Genomic DNA, 21845 nt, shown 5'->3' with positions numbered 1-21845 from the left:
CACTTCTATTACAACGCAACTTTTACAACGCTGGATCCATTACAACGCATGCCTTTACAACGCATGACATTACATAGCAGATGCTATTACAACGCATGCCATTACATCGTAAGTATAGGTAAGTATATCATTTTTTACATTTTATTCAATATTATTTAATTAATTTAATTAATATTAATTATAAATAAATATATTAATTTATGTTTTTTTATATTATAAATTAAATATATTAATTTAAGTAATTTTAAAAATAAGTATGAGTATAGGAGTATATGTTTTGGGGTACTGAGGTATATGTTTTGGGGTTTTTGGGTATTTTTAAGTTTCAGGGCTTGGTTTGGGTTTTGGGGTACAGGGGTATTTTTAGGTTTTAGGGCTGGGTTTGGGTTTTGGGGTACAGGGGTATTTTTAGGTTTCAGGGTTGGGTTTGGGTTTTGGGGTACAGGGGTATTTTTAAGTTTAAGGGCTGAGTTTGGGTTTTGGGGTACAGGGGTATTTTAAGGTTTTAGGGCTGGGTTTGGGTTTTGGGGTACAGGGGTATTTTTAGGTTTCAGGGCTGGGTTTGGGTTTTGGGGTACAGGGGTATTTTTAGGTTTTAGGGCTGGGTTTGGGTTTTGGGGTACAGGGGTATTTTTAGGTTTTAGGGCTGGGTTTGGGTTTTGGGGTTCAGGGGTATTTTTAGGTTTCAGGGCTGGGTTTGGGTTTTGGGGTACAGGGGTATTTTTAGGTTTCAGGGCTGGGTTTGGGTTTTGGGGAACAGGGGTATTTTTAGGTTTCAGGGCTGGGTTTGGGTTTTGGGGTACAGGGGTATTTTTAGGTTTCAGGGCTGGGTTTGGGTTTTGGGGTACAGGGGTATTTTTAGGTTTTAGGGCTGGGTTTGGGTTTTGGGGTACTGGGGTATTTTTAGGTTTCAGGGTTGGGTTTGGGTTTTGGGGTACAGGGGTATTTTTAGGGTTCAGTTTTTTTTAAAAAACGACTTTAAATAAATTAAATTAATTAAATTAATTAAATTTAATTAAATTAATTAAATTATATTATTTACAATTTATAAATTAATTAAATTAAATTAATTAAATTAAATTAATTAAAATAAATTAATTACAATTTTAAAATTAATTAAATTAAATTAATTTCATTAAATTAAATTAATTAAATTATATTAATTATGATTTTTAATTTAATTAAATTAAATTAATAGAATTGAATTTATTAAATTAAAATAATTACAATTTTTAAATTAATTAAACTAAATTAATTAAATTAAATTCATTAGTTTAACTTAATTAAATTTTTTTTAAAAAGATATACTTACCTATACTTACGTTGTAATGGCATGCGTTGTAATAGCATCTGCTATGTAATGACATGAGTGGTAAAGGCATGCATTGTAATGGATCCTGCGTTGTAAAAATCGCGTTGTAATGGAATGCGATGTAAAATTATGCGTTGTAACGCCATACATCCCTGAGGGACCATATTTGGGTGTCAGCACAAATAAAATGTGTTTTGAAGAAAAAGATCCAGTGGGCAACCAAAAGGGCATTCAGGAGCGAGTAGGATAACTTGTCCAATGACCAGGGATTAATATGGGGATTTAATAACACTTTCATCATCATCAAATTACTTTATTCTGGTGCAATAATAGTAAAAGTACACAAGACAACACCCAAAACAATACAATTATATGTCAAAATACAACAAAACAAACAATCAGACTGTAGATCCACTGCTCAGAATGTCATACCGAAAATGTACTTTTTTTAGCCCCTACGGGCCAGATGTAGGTAGCCCTTTACCGGTCGGAAACGGCCGAAAATACCGATTTTCGTCCGTTTCCGACCGGTAAAGGGCTATGGAGATGTAGGGGCTAAAAAAACGTACATTTTCGGTAATTTTACCGAATCGGTAATTCTACCGAATCGGTAAAATTACAGAATCGGTAAATTTACCGATTCTGTACATTTTACCGATTCGGTAAATTTACCATTCGGTAAAAATACCGAAAATGTATTTTGTGATGTAGGTAGCACTTCTAACAGTGCTACAGGGCCTTTAGAATTCGGTATTTACCACGCAATACAATTGCATGGTAAATTATGAATTCCTGTGTACATGCACATCTGTGCATGTACACCTGTGCCATGTGGCACACAGACATGCCCTAAGGGCATGTATGTGTGCACATGGTGCAAAAGCCAGTTACAGGGGTGCAACAGGGTGTCAAAGTGATACCCTGTCCCCCTTAGCAATTCGGTATTTTTACCGATTCGGTAAATACCGAATCGGTATTTGCTATTGAATCCTATGGGCTTCAAGGCACATAGGATTCAATAGCAAATACCGATTCGGTATTTACCGAATCGGTAAATACCGAATCTTACCGATTCGGTAAAAAATACAACATTTTTACCTACATCTCATTTACCGATTCATAAATACCGAATCGGTAAAATTCGGTATTTATGAATCGGTAAATGAAATTTACCTACATCTGGCCCTAGATCTTTAATCTGGAAACTCTCCAGCCCAACATAGAACCATCGCAAAGAAAACAATCATTTTGTCTAAGTCTACTTCCAGCAAATCTAATTACTTTGAAATACATCACCTGCTGAAAGCACTGCAATGCTAAGGTTATGATTTCAGCGTAGGTGCTCTCCTGGAAATTTGAATAGAAAGACCCTTTCTTTCCAATCTCCAATTTATCAGCCAGTGCCTCAGTGTAGTGACGAGATGGAGAGGAGGAAAGGCCCTCGGAGATAGCGAAATTGGGAGTACACTCTCCTCACATGTCTTAATTGATATCAAGAGAAGGTACCAACAAGGGGGTGTCCAAGCCTCAGCAATCAGAATCACTGAACCCTTATCCTCCTTCAACCTGATCAATAACTTGATTATTACGGGTGAGGGATGAAAGGCATATAAAAACCCTGACAAAAGTCAAGTGACAGTACTTACTCACCAAGTCTCGTTCCATCGACAGTTGGCGTATGTGGAGTCAAAGTGCCACTCCAGTCAGTGCAAGACCTGCAAAGAAAGTGAAGTCATTGCAGAAACTTTGTTTGTAGTCATCTGAGAATTTCAAGACAAGAGATGCTGCACCACAACGCGACTCATTCATACAGTACAACAACGCTAAAGGCAGTGGCAACCAGATACAGAGAAGCGCTAAAGGTTGTGATAGTCGAATGCAAGAACCCACTTAAAGCAGAAACATTGCTGACATGAGCCAAAGTCTCTTCCTTTCTTTATTTTATCAAAGATTATTATCATCAGGGCCGGACTGGCCGTAGCTGGCACCGGGCATTTTCCCAGTGGGCTGCCATGGCTGGGGCTAGTTTTGGCCCCCTGGGGGGCTGTTTTTGTTACGGGGGGCCAGCAATATCGGCCCCCTGTAACAACATCATCTGAACCCTGCCCTAACAAACAACTCGGCTGCACTCCCCCTGCTCGCCTGGGGGGTTGACCGAGCAGGTTGCCAGGACTGGTTTCGGCTCCCAGTCCGGCCTTGATCATCATCCTGAACTGGAAGAGAATTGCAGGTAGATTACTACCTTTTCAACTTACATTGGTTTATTTAGAAAGAAAAGGCAAAATTTCAGAATGTCATCTGCTGCAGAATGTTTTCAGATGTCCTTTGTCACATACTAAATTTAATCAAAAATGCTTTCAAGTACAGTGATTACATACTCATTTTTGGAGCCACACGAAAGAAACATGAAAAAGCTCTTACACAAGTGTGTTGCATACTTGCTGATACATGTATCACTTTAAATGTGGCAAAGTGGGAGTTTCATCAAACCAAACTCAAGTTCTTTGGTCATATATTTTCTGATGGGGTAATGACTCCAAGTCTAAATAAGGTACAGGTTTTGTTATCCTCTACTCCCCCTCAAGATGTAACTATGCTGATATCCTTCCTTGATATGGACAGTTACTGTTTAAGGTTTATGTGTGACTTAGCCACTGTCTGTGCCCCCTTGAGAGACTTAATGAAACGAAATGTCCAATTTCAATTGTCAAGTCAATGTGAACAAAGCTTCAACAAAATCAAGCATGCAATAGAGAATGCCACTGAAACGGCTTTGATCCTAAATTGCAGACGGAGGTTGTTGTTGATGCAATCCCTGGGGAGTTGGGTGCCATCCTTACCCAGCACACGGGACATCCTAATGCCCTAATGCACATTATGGCTTATGCTAGCCGAAGTTTGTCATTGACGGAACATGCCTATTCAAGCATGAAAAAGGAAACCTAGCTGTGGTATATAGGCTGGTGAATGTTGTCACGTGTTCCCATATGAAAGGCATTTCATTGTGGTCACCTACCACCAAGGACTGCTCACCATTTCTGGCAATCCTAAAGCCAAGATGCCCCCTCGCATTGAGAGGTGGGGCTGCAACTGCAGGAGTATGATTATACAATTATGCATAGTACAGGAAAAGATCAAAACCCTGCCGACAATTTCTCATGTACGCCAATCCAGTGTCATGGCACCACTTCTAAAGCGGCTGATGCTTATGTGAACTTCATTGTGAAGTCCGGTACCCCTGCTGATATTTAAGCGGAACAAATCATTGCTGCTATGAGTACTGACTGGGATTTGCTAATACTCAAAGATATTGTTACACACACATCCTGGCAAAAACATAATTGATCTCTTCATGATGACTTTGAATATCAGAAATTTAAAAATGTGTAGAAAGAACTTTTAGCTACACCAGAAGGCATCATCTTACGAGCGTCGAAAATTGCCATACACGAGAGTCTGAGACAACAAGCTATTGAACTGGCTCATAGGGGACACCGTGGAGTTGTTGCTACCAAACAAGCTCTACGGGACCAAATTCGGTTCCCTCATCCTGATGAAAGAGTTGAAAAAGAGTTAAAGGCATGTCATTGGTGCAGCTGTTTGTCATCCAAGACATTCCCACATCCGTTAAACATGCCTGAACTTCCAAAACATGCATGGGAGAAGACTGAAATTGATTTATTTTGCCCCCTTGACAATGGACATCATCTACTGGTAATTGTTGATGACTATTACCACTTTTCCCTTGTGGAAGATTTGTCATCAACTACTCATGACAGAAATTAGAAAGTATCTTTACAACATGGGGAGTTCCTTTGATTTTCAAATCTGACAATCTTCGAGAATTTAAAGATTTCCTATCTAATCCAAATGTCAATCATCAGAAAAGGACACCTCTCTGCCACAAGCGAATGGTCTAGACTATCTTGAGGGGACTGAAGATTACCAGTAAGTCATTTGTTCATTCTCCACACACAAGAAATTCAGTAGGGAGGCAAAGCAACTCACTGGATTTTTACTCAATAACCATATATCACACTGGAGTGCTGATGATTGCTGCATTGCTCGACTACCCAAGACTAATTTTCTTAGCACTTAGAATCTTATCTGACTGATAAGGAGGTGAACTGTGCTTGTTGTTCTGACAGTCAGAGAGCAGCATGTTGGAAACTCATTACTATCTGAAGTTGAATATCCGGTAAGATAAAGGGATGGCAGAACCACTAACAAAAGGTGCCTTTTAATTATTCCATATCCAGAACCAACCCCAATTTTTCAGTGCCAAGACATACTTGACATGTGATGACAATGGAAGCTTTACTAGAAGTGATGCTCATCTTTACGCTATTTCGTCTTTGCAATTTTGTCAAATCAAATGTGGACTATAGGACCATTCTCAATTAGGTCAAATATGGTATTTGACTTGTGCTAGTCACAAAATGCCTGCATGGCTATCAAAAGGCAACTGATATTTTATCGTTAGAAAAAGTGATTGCGTGTACTCCACAACTTTGAATTGGACAGCACCTGCTTTGCGATCACTTCACAATTTTTCCTAAATTTTCAAATTCAACACCTCACCAGTTCTCCCCGTTTTGTTCTTTTGAATGCTGCAAAAACATGGAGGAAACGGTTGATAATTAGAGCGTTGGGTGGAGGAACCTTTTAGCTCATTGGTGTTTGACTGTTTCATAAAATCGAAGACAAGCTTGGGTAGCGTTTCTGTTAGGAGGGGAGTGCTGTCATGAGTAATGGCTATGACGAGGAAGACTAAGGGTAATGAAGATTACCAATAAGTAATATGTTCATTACCCAAGAGGATGCACTAAAGCAATGAACGACTGACGCAATTATATGACGCAGAAAGATGTTTTTCAACAATTAACTCATAGCTGTTTTCAAAACAGACAAACCAAACTTATCAGTATCAGAAAATAGATGTCCAATTTATGAGAAATAAACTTATTGGATGTAGCCCATGTGGCCACTCCACACATTTCTTGTAGAGAAACTCCTTCCGCTTCAGCCCATGGAGCTGCTACTGCTCTGGTGGATATCACTACAGCCCTTCCTGGTAGGTCCAAACCCCTTGAATAGCTATGTAGATGGCCCACCTTACCCATTTCTCTGATGGTAATAGTGGCGTTTTCCCCTTTTGATGCCAACCCATATGACTGGTAAAATCTGAATGGTTTTCTTTTCTCTAAGAACAATCAATAACGCTCTTTTTACATCTAAGGAAGACAGAATGCCCCGAGCTGAGTGTATGACTGGAAGAATGACTCCTTTGTTTGTGTGAAAATAAGATTGTATTTTCGGTTTGAACTTGGCTCTGGCCTCAACAACAATGTCAGGAAAACAATTCAAGTATGGAAAAGTGATTAACCTTCTGGCAGAGGTAATAGCCAGTAAAAATGGCACTTTGGCTGGCAACCATGCTATGTCGGCTTGTTCTAATGGTTTAAAGAGTTACTTTTGTGACCCTTCCAAACCCAAGGAAAGATGTGGAAATCTGAAACATTTTAGAAGTTTCTTAACCAAAGGTAAGATGTATGAAAGGTTCCTTCTAGTTTCTCTACAGGATTTTATGACTGCCCACTGAGAACCCATTGTTCAAAGGGATAAACCTTTAGCAAAATCATCTCTGACAAAATATAACATTTTGTATGGGCCCCTCCCCCCAAAACTGTATCAATTCCCATTACCGTACACCTGGAACAGAAGTGTTTCCAGTGTTTTGCATATTCTTTTAAGATGGAATCTTTTTTTGTATGCCTGTATATCACAGGCTACGCCTTTCAAGCACCCCAGAACATTGCAACGTCCAGTCTGTCAAAAGTATTTGAGAGATTTGAGTCAATGTCAGAGCAAGATACAGATAGGGAGAGGGAGACATGGCTCTATTGCAAATTGTGTTAACAGTGGAACTAACTGATGTCATGGCCAGTACGGGGCTATGAGAACTACTATCACGCTCTCCTGCCGAATCCGCTGAAGAACCTTCTGGAGGAGGGCAAATGGAGAGAAGGAATACAGTACTTCTTCTGGCCATGGGAAACTCAAAGCATCTAGGCCCCATGCTTCCGTGCATGGCTCATCTGTGCAGAACAGGAGAAAGGCATTCGAATGGGACACAAAAAGGTCTATCACTGGGAGACCAAAATGATTTGTCACTAGCTAAAAGGCTCGAAGAGTCAGGTGGAAGTCTATGGGCGATGGAATATCCTGGCTCAGGCTATCTGTCTGGCTTTGGCTGACCCTGGAATGTGGACTGCCCAGGTCGAGTAAAGGTAATTCTGCACATGGGAGAATATCTTTGGCTAGTGATTCTCGAGCTGAAGACTTTGTCCCACCATGCCTGTTTACATAAGCCTTGGCTAGATTTCTCTTGGCAAGAGGGTAGAAGTGAAGACAGGGGGAGGAACCTTTTAGCTCACTGGTGTTTGACTGTTTCATAAAAATAGAAGAAAAGCTTTGATAGTGTTTTCCTGTCAGGAGGCGATGCAGTTTCATGGGCAATGGCTATGATGAGGACAGACGCAGAAGTAGTGCTAATTATTTGCACCACACAAATGACAACGGAGCCTCGGGTAAACATTTTTGCATTTCCAGTGTTCACCTTGGGCCATATGCATGAACACATTTTCCCAATGACACATAATGGGCAAACCCCTTTGATGCATCTGTCCCCTTCTTCCTTACCTTTATGAGGGATCTGCTTGCTTTTTGCCTTATACTTGATTATATATTTTAACCAATTTGTACCATGGTTTATATATTTGTTGAAACTCTAGGGAAACCAATTGAACTCCACCAGTTGGAGCCAAACAGAACTTTGACAAAGTGTAGTTTATTGGTAGGTTGACATTTTATGAGTCAATATATGTGTAAAAATCACTCTGTTGTGCCAACCACTTTAAAGAAGCTAATTTTTCATAAACTGATGAGGGTTGTGAAGGGGAAACGTGATAAGAGGGAGTTTCGGTCCTGTGGCATGATGGAGCAAGGTTTCATACGTACAGAGACTTGCTCGGATTCAATCCGCTCGAAATAACATGTAACTTATTAATCAATATGTTTTGTGAATACTAATAATTGCACCACATGACATTTTAGTATCTAGGGAAAGCTTGTCTATGTGCTTTTCCTAACAGTAACCCGAGTGTTCTAAAATGGCCATCGAAAACGCGAGAACCTTTCTGCGCATGCGTCTGCTACATCTACGTGGTGTGACGTTTTGTTTGAAAATCTTTTTATTGTCAGTATAAGCCTGAACATAGACAACCAATTTCGTTGCATCTAACATTAGCCAATAACAATCAGTCCATATTCTTCAGATATAATAATACACACATTGTACATTTTCAATTTTCTGTGACATTTCCAACTACTTTTACAGCAACTCCCCCCACCTACTTCCCGCCCCGGCACTTACACCTGCACATTGTATTTACATTCAGTACGTGGTTCCGTAATTACATATCTGTCTCTTACTCAATAGTCTGCCATATCCACCTACAGATCCATGCCAAATATTAATCATACCTGTTCCTCCGCACCTGGGTCTGCGCTCATTCAATGGTACATGAGGCGTCATCTAATAGAGGGGCAGCTCCCCACTCTCTAACTACGCAATCCCTTGGACTAATCATCAATAGAGGACGAAGAAGATACAGTGTAAACATTACCAGCTTCGAAAGCTCCCACCATAGTATTCCAGTCCAGGGATATTGGAACCTTCCTGAGGCCCCTACGCTCTTCACGCTGCAGCGTCATACCCTCTGCCCTCCCCCATCGCACCACTTCTGCCCTCCACATGACTGGGTCCGGTGGCTTAGCCGACTTCCACCTCATTGTTATGGTTCTCTTGGCAACCAGCAGGGCTAGGTCGGCAAATCGTGTTGCTACGCTTTTTTTCCTTTCAGTAGGCCCCAATCCCAGTAAGCTATACTCCATGGATGCGTATGGTCTGGCAGGAGCCAACCTGGTTAGAGCATCATGGATTGTGGTCCAATAGTACCCTATCTTCGGGCAATCCCATAACATGTGCAGTAGTTGCGCATCATCCGCTCCGCATCGGGGGAAAGTGTCAGCTGTGTCTGGGAGCATGGCGTGCAATCGATGAGGTGTGAGGTATGCCCTGTGCAGTACCATAAGTTGGATAAATTTAAATTTCGGATTTCTCTACACTTTCTTCGGGAATTTCAAAATTTGTTCCCACTCCTTGTCTCCAACAGCCCTCCCAATGTCATCTTCCCATCTTTCTCGTAAGGGTTGTAATGAGGTTGCCCTCCCTGTTCTGACACCACTCGCTATCCATTTTGTCAGGTGGCTGCCTGACCCCATTAAGTACTGCATGGTGAGCAGTGGATGCGTGGTTGGTTCGTCGCCATTCTGCGCCCAGGTCTGCGTAATGTAGTGTCGCACCCTGGCATATAAGAGGAACAGTCCTCCCGGTGTGTGATATGAGCTGCAAAAGTCCGTGAAAGTCATGACACGGCCCTCCGCAAAAAGGTCCCCCACCTGCACTATGCCCGCATCATGCCATGCAGTGAGTACCCGGCTCGACAGTGGGCCCGTTCCCATCGGAAGTCCCAAGAGAGGTATTGCGGGGGCATAAGAGGACGTTGGATTCGAGTATTTCACCGCCTTCCTCCAGCATGTAATTGCGAGTTTAAGCAGGGGCGGTGTTGACTTAGGGATCTCAACCCTCGGCAGCAACAGGGTATAGATGACACCCTTTGCTCTGTCCGCCTTCGACATGCCAATTTCATGCAGGTTGGAGTCCGCCAGCCAGTAGGCCAGCCACTGCAAATGACACGCATAACTATACGCCAACATATCGGGGACCCCCATACCCCCTTCCGCAGTAGGCAGCTGTAGTTTGGCCAGACTAATGCGTCGCCTACCCGACCCCCAGATCAGTTTCGTTATCATAGTGTTCAGCGACCTAAACATAGTCGCAGGTGCCATGAAAGGTAGGTTCGTGAAGAAATATAGAAGTCGGGGCAGCACTACCATTTTAGAGATGGTACCCGGCCTGCCACCGATAGTGGCAATGTGGTCCAGAATTGCACCTGCGATTTTAGAGCAGCTATCGCTCTACCAAGTTTCCCGTCGATCATATCTTTCGCTCCTCTGTATACTTGTATTCCTAAGTAACGGAAGGTCGTCGCCTCCGTCTGAAAAGTGTGCGGTGGGAAGTGCAGTTGGGCAGCTGCCGCGGAGGCATCGAAACAGAACCCATAAGACTTGGTGTTGTTAATTGTGAGGCCCGACAATGTCCGGAAGTCCTCAAATATTTCAGGGATAGGGTCGAGTCTGCCCCTCACATCTCTGAGGTAAAGGATAATGTCGTCTGCATAAGCCGACACTACGTGGGCCGTCGCGGTCCTCCGTATGCCCCTGTGTTGCGCCGATGTCCGAAGCCTACACAACAGGGGTTCCAGAGCCAGTATGAACAATAGGGGGATAACGGGCACCCCTGCCTAGTGCCCTTCGCTATCTCCATCTGTGTCGAGATGCACCTATTCGTGCGAACCCGGGCTGTTGGGCGAGTATATAACAGCTTCACCCAGTCGATAAATTCGGGCGGTATACCGAATTTAGTGAACGTTGCGAACATAAAATCCCATCAAAGGGAATCAAAGGCCTGTTTCAGGTCCAGAGAAATACAGCCTTCCGCCCCTCAGACGCGTTTTCGTGTAGCATGAGTTGGCTGAGCCTCCGCAGGTTCATCGCCGTACTTCTACCCGGCACAAAGCCGTATTGGTCAGAGTGTTTTAATTGCGGGACGTACTGAGTCAGCCTCGTCGCCAGAACCTTACTCAGTATCTTGTAGTCAGTATTTAGTAATGACAATGGCCTATAATTAGCCAGTTGTAGCCCGTCTCTGCCCGGTTTTGGGAGTGATACAATCAACGCCTGTAAGGACGACAACGGCAGTCCCTGTGACTTCAGCGCTTCCTGACATACTACGTGCAGGCGTGGTGCAATTAGATCTATATAGGCCCCATAGAACTCGGCCGTCGGTCCCGGGGGTTTTATTCCGCGGCAATGCGCGTATTGCCTGACGTATCTCCGCAACTGTGATAGGGCATGCATGGTCCTCCCTTTGATTCACCGCAAGCTGCGGTAAATCGATATCCGCCATAAACTCCTCAAACGCCTCTTCCGATAGCTGCTGGTGGTGTCCGTGCAGTGTCTCGTAATAGTCCCTAAAGGTAGTGTTAATACCTATTTGTGTCGTGACCGGCACCCCTTCCTGATCGTTAACCTCCAGTATGGGCACATACACAGGAGCATTCCGCACCAAACGAGCAAGCAAAGGGCCCTATCTCTCCGCATGTGCATGTTGCCTGCATGTGTACTCCCTATAGTCCAGTATACGCAGCTCCTCAAGCAATTCAGCGTGTTGTATGTGCGCTTCCTGCAGTGGTGTGAAGGGTGTGTTTGTACCTGCAGCCTCACTTTCCAACATAGCCAGTCGTCTCTCTACCTCCCGGAGCGTCTCCAGAACAGTGTGTCTCATACCCACCCGCGTGCTCATCGCCACTCCCCTCATGGACACCTTAAAGGCGTCCCATTCTATCTGACGTGAGCTAGCCGTGTCAGTGTTTGTGATGAAGTAGTGCGATATGGCGTCCGCTAGGGCCGCCCGAAATACAGTGTCTTCAAGCAGATCCGGTGACAAGCGCCATTTTGGTATAGGCGTCGGGACCCTTCCCCATTGCATCAAGACTTCCACCGGGTTATGGTCAGAAAAGGTCTTACCCATGTGCTCGGCAGTCACCACCGACCCTAACAATGATCTAATACAGAAAACACGATCTATCCTAGTGGGCAGGTTATGTGGCGGGGAGTAGAAGGTATATTCCTTGTTTAGCAAGTGCGTGCTCCGCCATGTATCTGCCAATTCCCAACCTTCCGCCCACTGTACAAGAGCATCAGCCTGTCTCCTAGTCTCGGTGGCCTGCAGTGGCGGATGAGATCTGTCTAGGGAAATGTCCATAACTGCGTTGAAATCCCCACCTATGATCCAATTATATTCCGACCAGTCCGCCAGTACCCTATTAATGGTAGCTAGAAAGTCCGACTGGCCCGTATTTGGCGCGTATACGCTGCCGATCACAATAGGGGAGACATCCAACATCCCTCGTATGAACACATATCTACCCTCTGGGTCCACTCTTTTTTCCACCAGCTTAAAGGGGATGGAGTTTTTGAGCAATATAGCCGCCCCTCTCGAAAACACAGAATAAGTAGTAGCAAACAATTGCCCCTTCCACTTCTTAAGCAGCTTTGCGCTCTCTGCATTGTTCAGATGAGTCTCCTGAAGGCATGCTATTGTGACGTGTCTTCGATTAAATTGTGCCAGAAGCCTATGCCTCTTGTGAATGGACCCCATGCCACGCACGTTCCAGGTGCATATTTTGTATGTGTTAATAGTCTCCATGTCGGTTTGAGGCAGTTACCTCCAACAGGCCCCGTACCATCCAGGCAGTATAATACATCTACGCATGTTTGCACTGTGCTACGTGCAGTTTGCGTAGTGCAAAGCTGCGCAAACTTCGTAAACTACACGAGCGAGGCGTAGTGCTTTGCCCAAGGTTAATTAAATGCCTTCAGGCAACAGTAATTCGGAGTCTATACTACATTTTCCTGTTTTCCTGGGATGTGCAAAAAAGTGATATGGGGGCATATGTATCAAGCCCTTTTCCCGTTAACAAACGGGCTGATTCTCAGAATCGGCTCATTTGCGAACGGGAAAAGGCCTTTTGGGATGTTTCATCCCAAAGGGCATTTCAAATTAGAGAATCGCAAAATTTGCCATTCTCTATTTTGCGATTGCATTTAAGGAATCTCAAATTGCGATTCCTTAAATGCAATGTGTGAAGCACATAAAAAGTGTAATTTGGCATTAAGAAATCGCAAATTACCACCAACTTCATCAGAGGTGGAGAAAGAGAGAAATTTGCTGCAAATCACACAGTTTTTTTGGTTAAAAGTGGATGCTGGGATTGGATCCTAAATTTCCACACCCTGAGTTGATCAATTTTGCGAGGATCACCAATGAAGGAGTGCCAGAGTACCCTGCATCGCGTACTCTAGGAGAGACCCAGCGGTGAGTACTCGTGCGCACTATGTTCAGTGCCCTGCAGTAGAAACTTTGTCTGGCTGGTGCTCCTCAGCCTTCAACGGAACTAACGTAGGGGCTGTAGAAAGTAGTTAGGAGGCAGAAACCAAGAGCAATGGAGGACTTAACCAATGGCAACCAGCAGGTGGGATTACAGCAGGCATTCCTGACAGCTCATACGCTCTGCCTAGGCATGAACTAAAAAGGATGGTTCAGAAATGCAATTTCACCATGCAGTTTCCATAGGGATTGTTGATCAGAGCTACAACCCAATCGTCTGAACATAATTTCATCAAATGGGGTAGATCACTAAAACTGTTCCCAGAAAGTGCACTTTTTGTGATTTGGTGTAAATCCACTCAGTAGGTTTTGAGAAGTTAAGGTTCAAAATGTAAGTGTATCTAGACGGTTGGGTTTGCAGAACTCTCGCAAGAGTACCCCTGACAGGCAACTTTAAATAATAAAGCGATCTGATTAGTTTGAGGGCTTTTTCTTATCTGCTGTCACACTCCCAAGTCCTGCAGGTGTTCACACTGTGATTGGCTGGCCACAACATGAAGAGAAATGTTGCGGTTTCATTTTAGAACACCTGGCCCTTGTTGTCAGGTCTCAGAGGGTCCAAATTGTTAAAAGAAACATTTTTTTGGGTTATTCTGATCCCACTGGACTCTCACCGGAGCCATCAGGACTCCCTTACTCCCGCAGGAGTTCCAAGGGGGCCCAGGGGCTGCAATGACTCCCACAAGACTCCTGGGTGATCAGAAAGCAATTTCTTTTGTAAAAGGAGGGGTGTGAATGTATGTGGTTGGTTGGTCGTGTATGGGCGGTTGGCTCTGTGGCTAATCCATGCCGCACACCTCAGAAGGTCATGTGTGGTGGGAGTGTTGGCTGCCTGTGGAGGTTAAGCCTTGGGCTATGTGTGGCGGGGGTAGCTGCCCCAGAGGGAGTTGGGTACAGTGCCTGGCTGCAGGCAAGACCCTGTGGCCAGCCCTATTCTGCAAACGGCCACAGGTTGTGCATCGCAAGGGGGTTGGCTGCCTGCTAGGTAGGGCCGGGCCTGGGCACAGGATTACAACACATTGTGCATAGCCAAAGGATTGAGAGCGGCTTAAACTCCTTCAGCTATACTTGTTTCAGTTACTGATTACAACGTTCTAGATTACTTCAAGGATCTAGTTCATCTGTTTTATATCAGGTGACCCTTTTAATAGCACCGGCCAAAGAAATTCAATGCAATTCCTTTAATCCTGATGACTAGATGGTTATCAAAAGACATTTCGGCAAAAATTGTTTAGAAAAGAGATGGAGTGGCCCTTATCACATCATACTTATGATTAGCACTGCTGTGAAGTGTGCTGGAGTCCTGCAGTGGATCCATGCCACTGACATAAAAAGAGTGAATGCAGCAGATGAAGGAGAGTTGAAAACAACCACTGACTCCCAGAGTCAAGCTCAAGTTCACAGTGTGGATCCAGAGGAGGGTGACACATTTAAAAGTGGAACTGATAAAACTGGTGACAAAAATGAAATGATAGAACTTCCTGTTGATGAGACTGAGGATTCTGGTGAAGGTACCAGCAGTGGTGTCCAGTTTCATGACAAGGATCAGAGTGAAGAGCTGTTACAATGTCAAAGTCAAAGACATGAGTGGCAGCAAGAAAAAGTAGTCTTTGATCTAAACAATGAAACTCTTCAATTCAAAATTTGAATTGCATGGACCTCCGATGGAAGAAAACAGTTCACAGTGAATCGTGCTGCTGATGCTGATCGATCAAAGATCAAGTTCATCAGTGAGTGGAGACAATTTAGTGGTAGTCACAAGTGAAAATGCAAGGGCTGAAACAACTAAGACACTGAAAAGAACTTGCAAAAGAAAGCACTGGCAGAATGAAAGACTAAAGTCAACTGATGAAGAATCTGAAGCAATTAAAATCGACTCAGATAGTAGTAAAAGTGAATCACCTGATGCTAAAAAACCAGCAAGGAAATTAACTCCAAACAAAAAGTATGCTTCACCTGGATGGGAGTATCTAGCATCTATTTCTGAAGAAAGAGAAGAGTCAGAATTAGAGACTTGAGATCAATAAACTGTTATCAGTACACTTTGAAAGTGAACCTAAAGAAGAGGAACCACTTTGAAAATGTCTACAGACTGTTAGGGATTAAACCTGAACTGTGAAACTTTTAAGGAAGATCTAGAAAAAAGAAGAACATCTTTTTGAAATCCTTGATGTCTATTTTGATTTTTTGATTGTTGCTTTCAAAGACATAAGAAAAGTAGAAGTCCATGGGTCTTACAGGTCCAGGTAACCTTACTAAAACGCAGTGCTCTCACAGACGAAGCAATTAAAGGAGGAAAAATATTCATTCTATTCAACGGAAACAAAAAACAAACACAAACCACCTAAAGGAAAATCCTTAAAGGAGGACGGATTCCCATCACTCACCTAGGTGACATGCTTCATCATCTGGGATCTCCTCCTGGTTACACTCTTAGGCAAAACAACAATGGATTTAGGCCTAGATCTCTGTACTGGGGTGAATGTATGACATTGTTCTGCATTCTGTCCATCAACTGTTGTTCTTGCATTTGTCACCCCGAGTGGGATGGGTATGCTCAGACGTGAGTCCCATGCTCTCCACACCACTGGAGTCAAGCTATCCTGGCTGAAGACGGCTGATAGCCAGAAACCGGTCCTAGGATGCTTGATTCCTGTCCAGGAAAGACATGGCTTGGCAGTTCGGGCTGGACTGTTCCCAAGAGGCACAGGGTCAAGGCTGATTTGCATATGGCCATGTCTGAACTGGAGTGGTGTGGAGTGCAAAAAAACGATGGATTTAAGCCCAGATCTTTGAACTGGGGTGAATGTATGACATTGTTCTGCATTCTGTCCATCAACTGTTGTCTTTAACTCTAAGGTAACCAAGGGCTGCAACCTTCCATCTACCAAAAGGGAGTTTACAGATATTTTCAAATGAACTCTTTCAAGTTCTATAATATCTAACCAGTATGATGAACAAAAATTATCAGAGTGACGGGGGCAGTGCTAGGTCAAAATATGTGAAAAGTGATGTTTAAAAATGAATCGCAAGAGAAAAAGTTATTTAATAAGTATCTCTTGTTATCCAAACTAAAAACAGTGCAAGAGCAGTTTTGACAAAATAACTGCTGAAAATGGGTCTACATGTTTCAGCCAACTGGACATAGAATCGTCCAAGGCTTCCTTCACGACCACTACATGGACTTTTGCTCCTGCGTATGTGAAAGAACTGATAGTGCGACAAGTCAAAATTTGAAAGAGATTGGAGTAAATACAACCAATAAACCTGAACTCCAGGTGTATTAATCCTCCCTAAATCACTGGATGCTGATGGCACCCGTAATTCACGAGGAACGGACCTCACCTCACCTGGCAACGTCTCAGGAAAAGAGGCCCGCTCTGTCCATTGGTACCTCGAGCCGGAACTGAGTTTCAATAGAAAATGGGATATAGTACACACTACAAAATTATTGTTTTGATCATTTTGCTAATGACACTAATGGTCTTAGTTGGCTTGTTGTTGTGCCTCCTTTCTATAGTGGGATATAACTCCACAGAGGTTGAATTAACTATATTACATCAAGGAATTAAATATAATACATTGACACATAAGCTTAGCTAGTGGATTTCATTATTATATCTATACTAAAATATTGAATTAATATGTCAAAACTATGGCAGTTAAAGATTGCTATGTGTGTACTTTTCTTCCTCCTGCCTATTTGCAATTACCTATTTTTACTGGCTTTTCATGTAATGTGTCTGTTAGTATGTTCGACAAGCATTAATTTTTTCTCCTTATCTCTCAGATTTCAATGTCTCACTTCAAGAACTACCTCTGAAGATGAAGATGTTAATAAAGATCTTAAATATGATAAATTGCTAAATACCATTGCACAAATGAAACAGAACAAGAAATGGAATAACTGGGAGTGTGTTTGTGCAGTTTAAATAATGAGGAGGAATATTGAGGAGTGTGAATTTGCTAAAGTATAAAATGAGAGAAGAGTTACACTTGAAAGTGATTGGAGAGATGAGAAGATAAGAGCGATTAGAAGATAAGAAAGCAGATAAAGGCTGAGGAACTATTTAGATTGTCAAAGTTACATCCAAGATTGGGAGTGGAACCTGATAGAAAGGATGAATTATGTATAGTGCATCATGAACCTACAAGAATTGGGTCAATTGAATGTGGGTGAAAGTGAATATGAGAAGAGTTATCTTATATATGGGGATTTTCTGATTGGTGAAGAACTGGTTCTGAGAGGGATTTATTATGTTCATGGAAGACTACTTATTTCAATCTGCCGCATAATTGGGTTGGATCATTTTATCTTACTTTAGTGTTTCCTAGAGTCTATCACATGAGTGAAATAAAGGGTGATCTTGATTTGAAGAGAGTGAAATGTGGGTCTGGACAGATAGTATTAGACATGTTTTGGGCTAATATTCGTTCCCGTAGAAGTGAGGCTATGAACGATGTGCAAATTATACGTTTATCAATGCTTGTGGAGCAGCTTGTTTCTAACACGGCTGGGACCTTAACCCAAATCAATCCTGAGTTAATCACAATGTGGGCAATGAGTATGCAAAACCGCTTAGTGCAGGATATCCTTCTCGCTTCCCAAGTCTTTCCTTGCAATTTCTGCAGTGCATAGTCAGGCTGAGATGTACTGGTTTATTTCCACCCTTTTGTTCTGCTGTCGATGAACTTTCTCACACACAGTAAAAAACCCACAACATCAGCAGGATCACTGTGCCTTATTCCTTCATATAACACTTCATTGTTAAAGTATCTTGTTTTTGCTAGCATCTCCGGCAAAACAAATACTGATAACTGGTTGACAGATTATTAGATGGTAGGTAAAGGGTTTCATTATGCATAGAGCATTTTTTCACGTTTTCACTTCTGGTGATTTGTGGACTACCCTTACCATGAATTTTTTTTTTTTTTAAAACCTTTATTATACCTTCATATTGTTACACAGCATGCCGCCTACAACCCCTAGGGGCCGGCCGCTAAATGAAAGAGGAAAATCGCACTGACAGCCTTGTGAAATTAACGTCCATGTGCTGAAAGAGTCATTGTAGTGAAAGGCTTGCCACATGAATGAATGAAGGGCGCTAGCACACTTTTTATACAGAGTAGATGAGGTTTTCATTTTCTATTTTTTGAAAATAACAAAGAGAACAAAAGAACATCGGGAAATCACAGTGCGATCAATGACAATAAACATTGCAGGATAGCTATACGAGTAACCCTAGGACAGGATAAAGCGGCGTGTTATCTAGGAATCAATGTGTGGCGTGAGGAGATTAACATCCCCCCACCGCCCTCCCGAAGAGCCCCCCCCTCCCGCAGTCACTCCCCCTCATTCCATCCCTTCCTCGTCATCCGAGTCCAGCGGATCATCCTCTGGCAGTGGATCGCAGATGTCGCCCCGGTATGCGTTCCATGGGGACCAGACCTTGTTCCATTTGCCAGGACAAGCCCGACTCAGGTACTCCGCCCTTTCAGTTACCATCGTTCTGTCCATGTTCATGCACCACTGTGACGTTGTCGGAAGGTCTGCCACCCCCCAACGCTGCGCAATGTCCCGCTTCGCCACCATCATTCCCAGTGACACCCAAAGGCGGCAATGCCGTGACAGGTCCGTCGGTTCCCATACATTGAGGAGACACCGCCGTGGCTCCGGAAGGACCGAGACCTCCAGCACCTGGTATACAGTACGCAATACTTGGCGCCAGTAGTTTTGTATGCGTGGGTAGTCCCAGAATGTGTGAAAGAAGGTACCCTCATCCCCGCAACCACGCAAGCAAAAGGGGTGTGGGGTTCCTTGGATGCGGTGTAGCAGTGTCCTCGTGTAGTATACCCTGTGAAGGACCTTCAGCTGGATCAGCCTCATCCTGGCCGATATGCCCGCCTCTTTGGGGGAAGCTAGGGCCTCATTCCATTCATACTCATCTAGGGCGCCTACCTCCTGCTCCCATCTGTCCTTGAGTGGTGTCAGTGGATCTGGTGAGTTATTTAGGAGCTTACGGTATGTCAGGGAAGTTGCTCTTTCTACCATGAAGTCGGTCAGGAGGCGATCCTCCAGCGGGGAGGACTCAGGGAGAGTCGATCCAGCTGGGATGACCGAGAGCAGGGCATGGCGGATCTGCACATACCGGTATGACTCGTGCGGTCCGAGGTCATATATTTCTCTCAGGCGGGCGAATGAAATAACGTCTCCCTGCTCCCACATATCCCCCACCGTGGAGATGCCGATGGAGTCCCAGCGGGAAAACCCCTTACTGGTCCTAAGATTGCCCAAAGCGCGCGTGTCCCAGAGCGGGGTGAGTTTAGTAAGCGTTCCTTTCCATCCTAGCGCAGCAGTCGCTGCGTGCCAGGTGTCTACCGTTAGTTTCGTGGGTCCTATGAGCAGTCTCAGCTTCCTCCGATCGTAAAGCGGGGCAAGTATGTTATTGGTGCCCAACTGTGCCCTATCCGCTTGAAATGCCGGGTCAGACTGTGGAGCATGTAGCCATTGATTGATGGGCCTGAGTTGCGCTGCCCAGTAGTACAAATGCAAGTTAGGAAGTGCAATGCCTCCCTCATACCAGCCTCTGCAGAGTTTAGCTCGGGCTATGCGCGCAGGGCGATTGCCCCACAACAGCCCGGAAACCACCGCTGCGACCTTCCTGAAGTATCCCGCTGCCACCGGGAATGGTGTGTTATCCAGGATGTACAGAAAACAGGGCAGTGATTTCATTTTGTACAATGCCGCTTTCCCCAACATTGATAACGGCAACCCTGCCCAGAAGCTTGCGTCCTGTTTGAGACGTTCCAGTGGTGGCATGAGGTTCAGTCTCTTGTGTTCAGAAGGGTCCCTTGTGATATGGATACCTAAGTATTTAAAGGAGGAGCCGGACAGTTTCAGAGGGCAGTCTGGCCCGAGTGTCGGGGTGCTTCCTGCCAGCACATACAACTCCGACTTGTTCCAGTTAATGGTGTAGCCTGAAACCTCACCATGTTCGTCGCACAGGCGCAAAAGGGCCGGAACTCCACGCTCGGGATCTGTCAGATACACCAGCATGTCGTCCGCATAGAGGGACAAGCGGTCCTCCCATCCTTCCTTCCATTGAATTCCCTTGAGTAAGGGAGTTTGTCTGATGCGAATAGCCAGAGGCTCCAGGGCAAGCGCAAAGAGCAGGGGAGATAGAGGGCAGCCCTGCCGGGTGCCACGGCTAAGCGGGAATGTGCGCGATATGTGGCCATTCGCCACCACATGTGCCACTGGCGCTGTATAGAGTAGCTTTATCCATGATATGAAGTTCGGACCGAAGCCCATGTGAGACAGGACTTCGAAGAGGTAGGTCCACTCCACCAGGTCAAAAGCCATCTTCGCGTCCAGGGCCAGTATAACTGCACTATCGCTAAGTTGGTCCGCCCTTGCCAGCACTCCATGTACCCTTCGGAGATTGAGTGCAGTATTTCTATGAGGCATGAACCCCGATTGATCTGGGTGGATAAGGTCAGGCAGGTGAGGCAGTAGGCGGTTGGCCAGGAGCTTCACTAAAATTTTATTTTCTGCATTCAGTAAAGAGATGGGGCGGTAGGATGAGCACTCCTCCGGAGGCTTGTCGGGCTTCGGTATAGCCACTATCGTGGCTGTCCGCTGATCGAGTGGGAGCTGTCCCTTTTCACGACATTCTACGTACATCTTAAGTAAGTAGGGGCAAAGGTCTTCAGTGCGTGCTTGGAACCACTCGACTGGAATGCCGTTCGGCCCAAGTGCCTTACCGGGTTTGAGCGCCCCTATGGCTAAACGAAGTTCATCGGTAGTCAATGCCGCCTCCAGGTCGGCCATAGCCTCCGGTTGCAGCGATGGGATATCTATGTCGCTCAGCGCACACTGGGCCGCAATCACGGTCACCACCCTTTCGGGAGTATACACCTTTTCGAAGTGGGACGCCAGCGCCTCCACCACCTGGTCGGGGTCAGTTAGCATCGTGCCATTTCCATCCCTCACTTGCTGGATCCCCCTAGAGCTACCCCCTCTCTTATCAAGCCAGGCCAGCATCTTCCCTGCCTTGTCCCCTACATCGTACACCCGATTCTGTGTCTCAGAGATATGCCCCTGTACCGTGAGGCGTGCATGGTCTGTGTACATTTGCTGGTGAAGCGCAAGGGTGTGTGCCGTGTCTTCTGTGGGGTCCGCTTCGTGGGTGGTTGTGGCTTCGCGCAGTTGGAGTTCGAGAGCTGAATGCTCCGCTGTTCGTTCCTTCCTATGCGCCGCTATTGACCCTATAGCCTGTCCCCGCAACACTGTTTTATAGGCCTCCCAGAGAATCTCGGCAGAGGCCGCAGTCGGTT

Source organism: Lissotriton vulgaris, chromosome 6 (genome assembly GCF_964263255.1).
Source record: "Lissotriton vulgaris chromosome 6, aLisVul1.2, whole genome shotgun sequence".
NCBI lineage: Eukaryota > Metazoa > Chordata > Amphibia > Caudata > Salamandridae > Lissotriton > Lissotriton vulgaris.
This window is presented reverse-complemented; position numbering follows the sequence as displayed.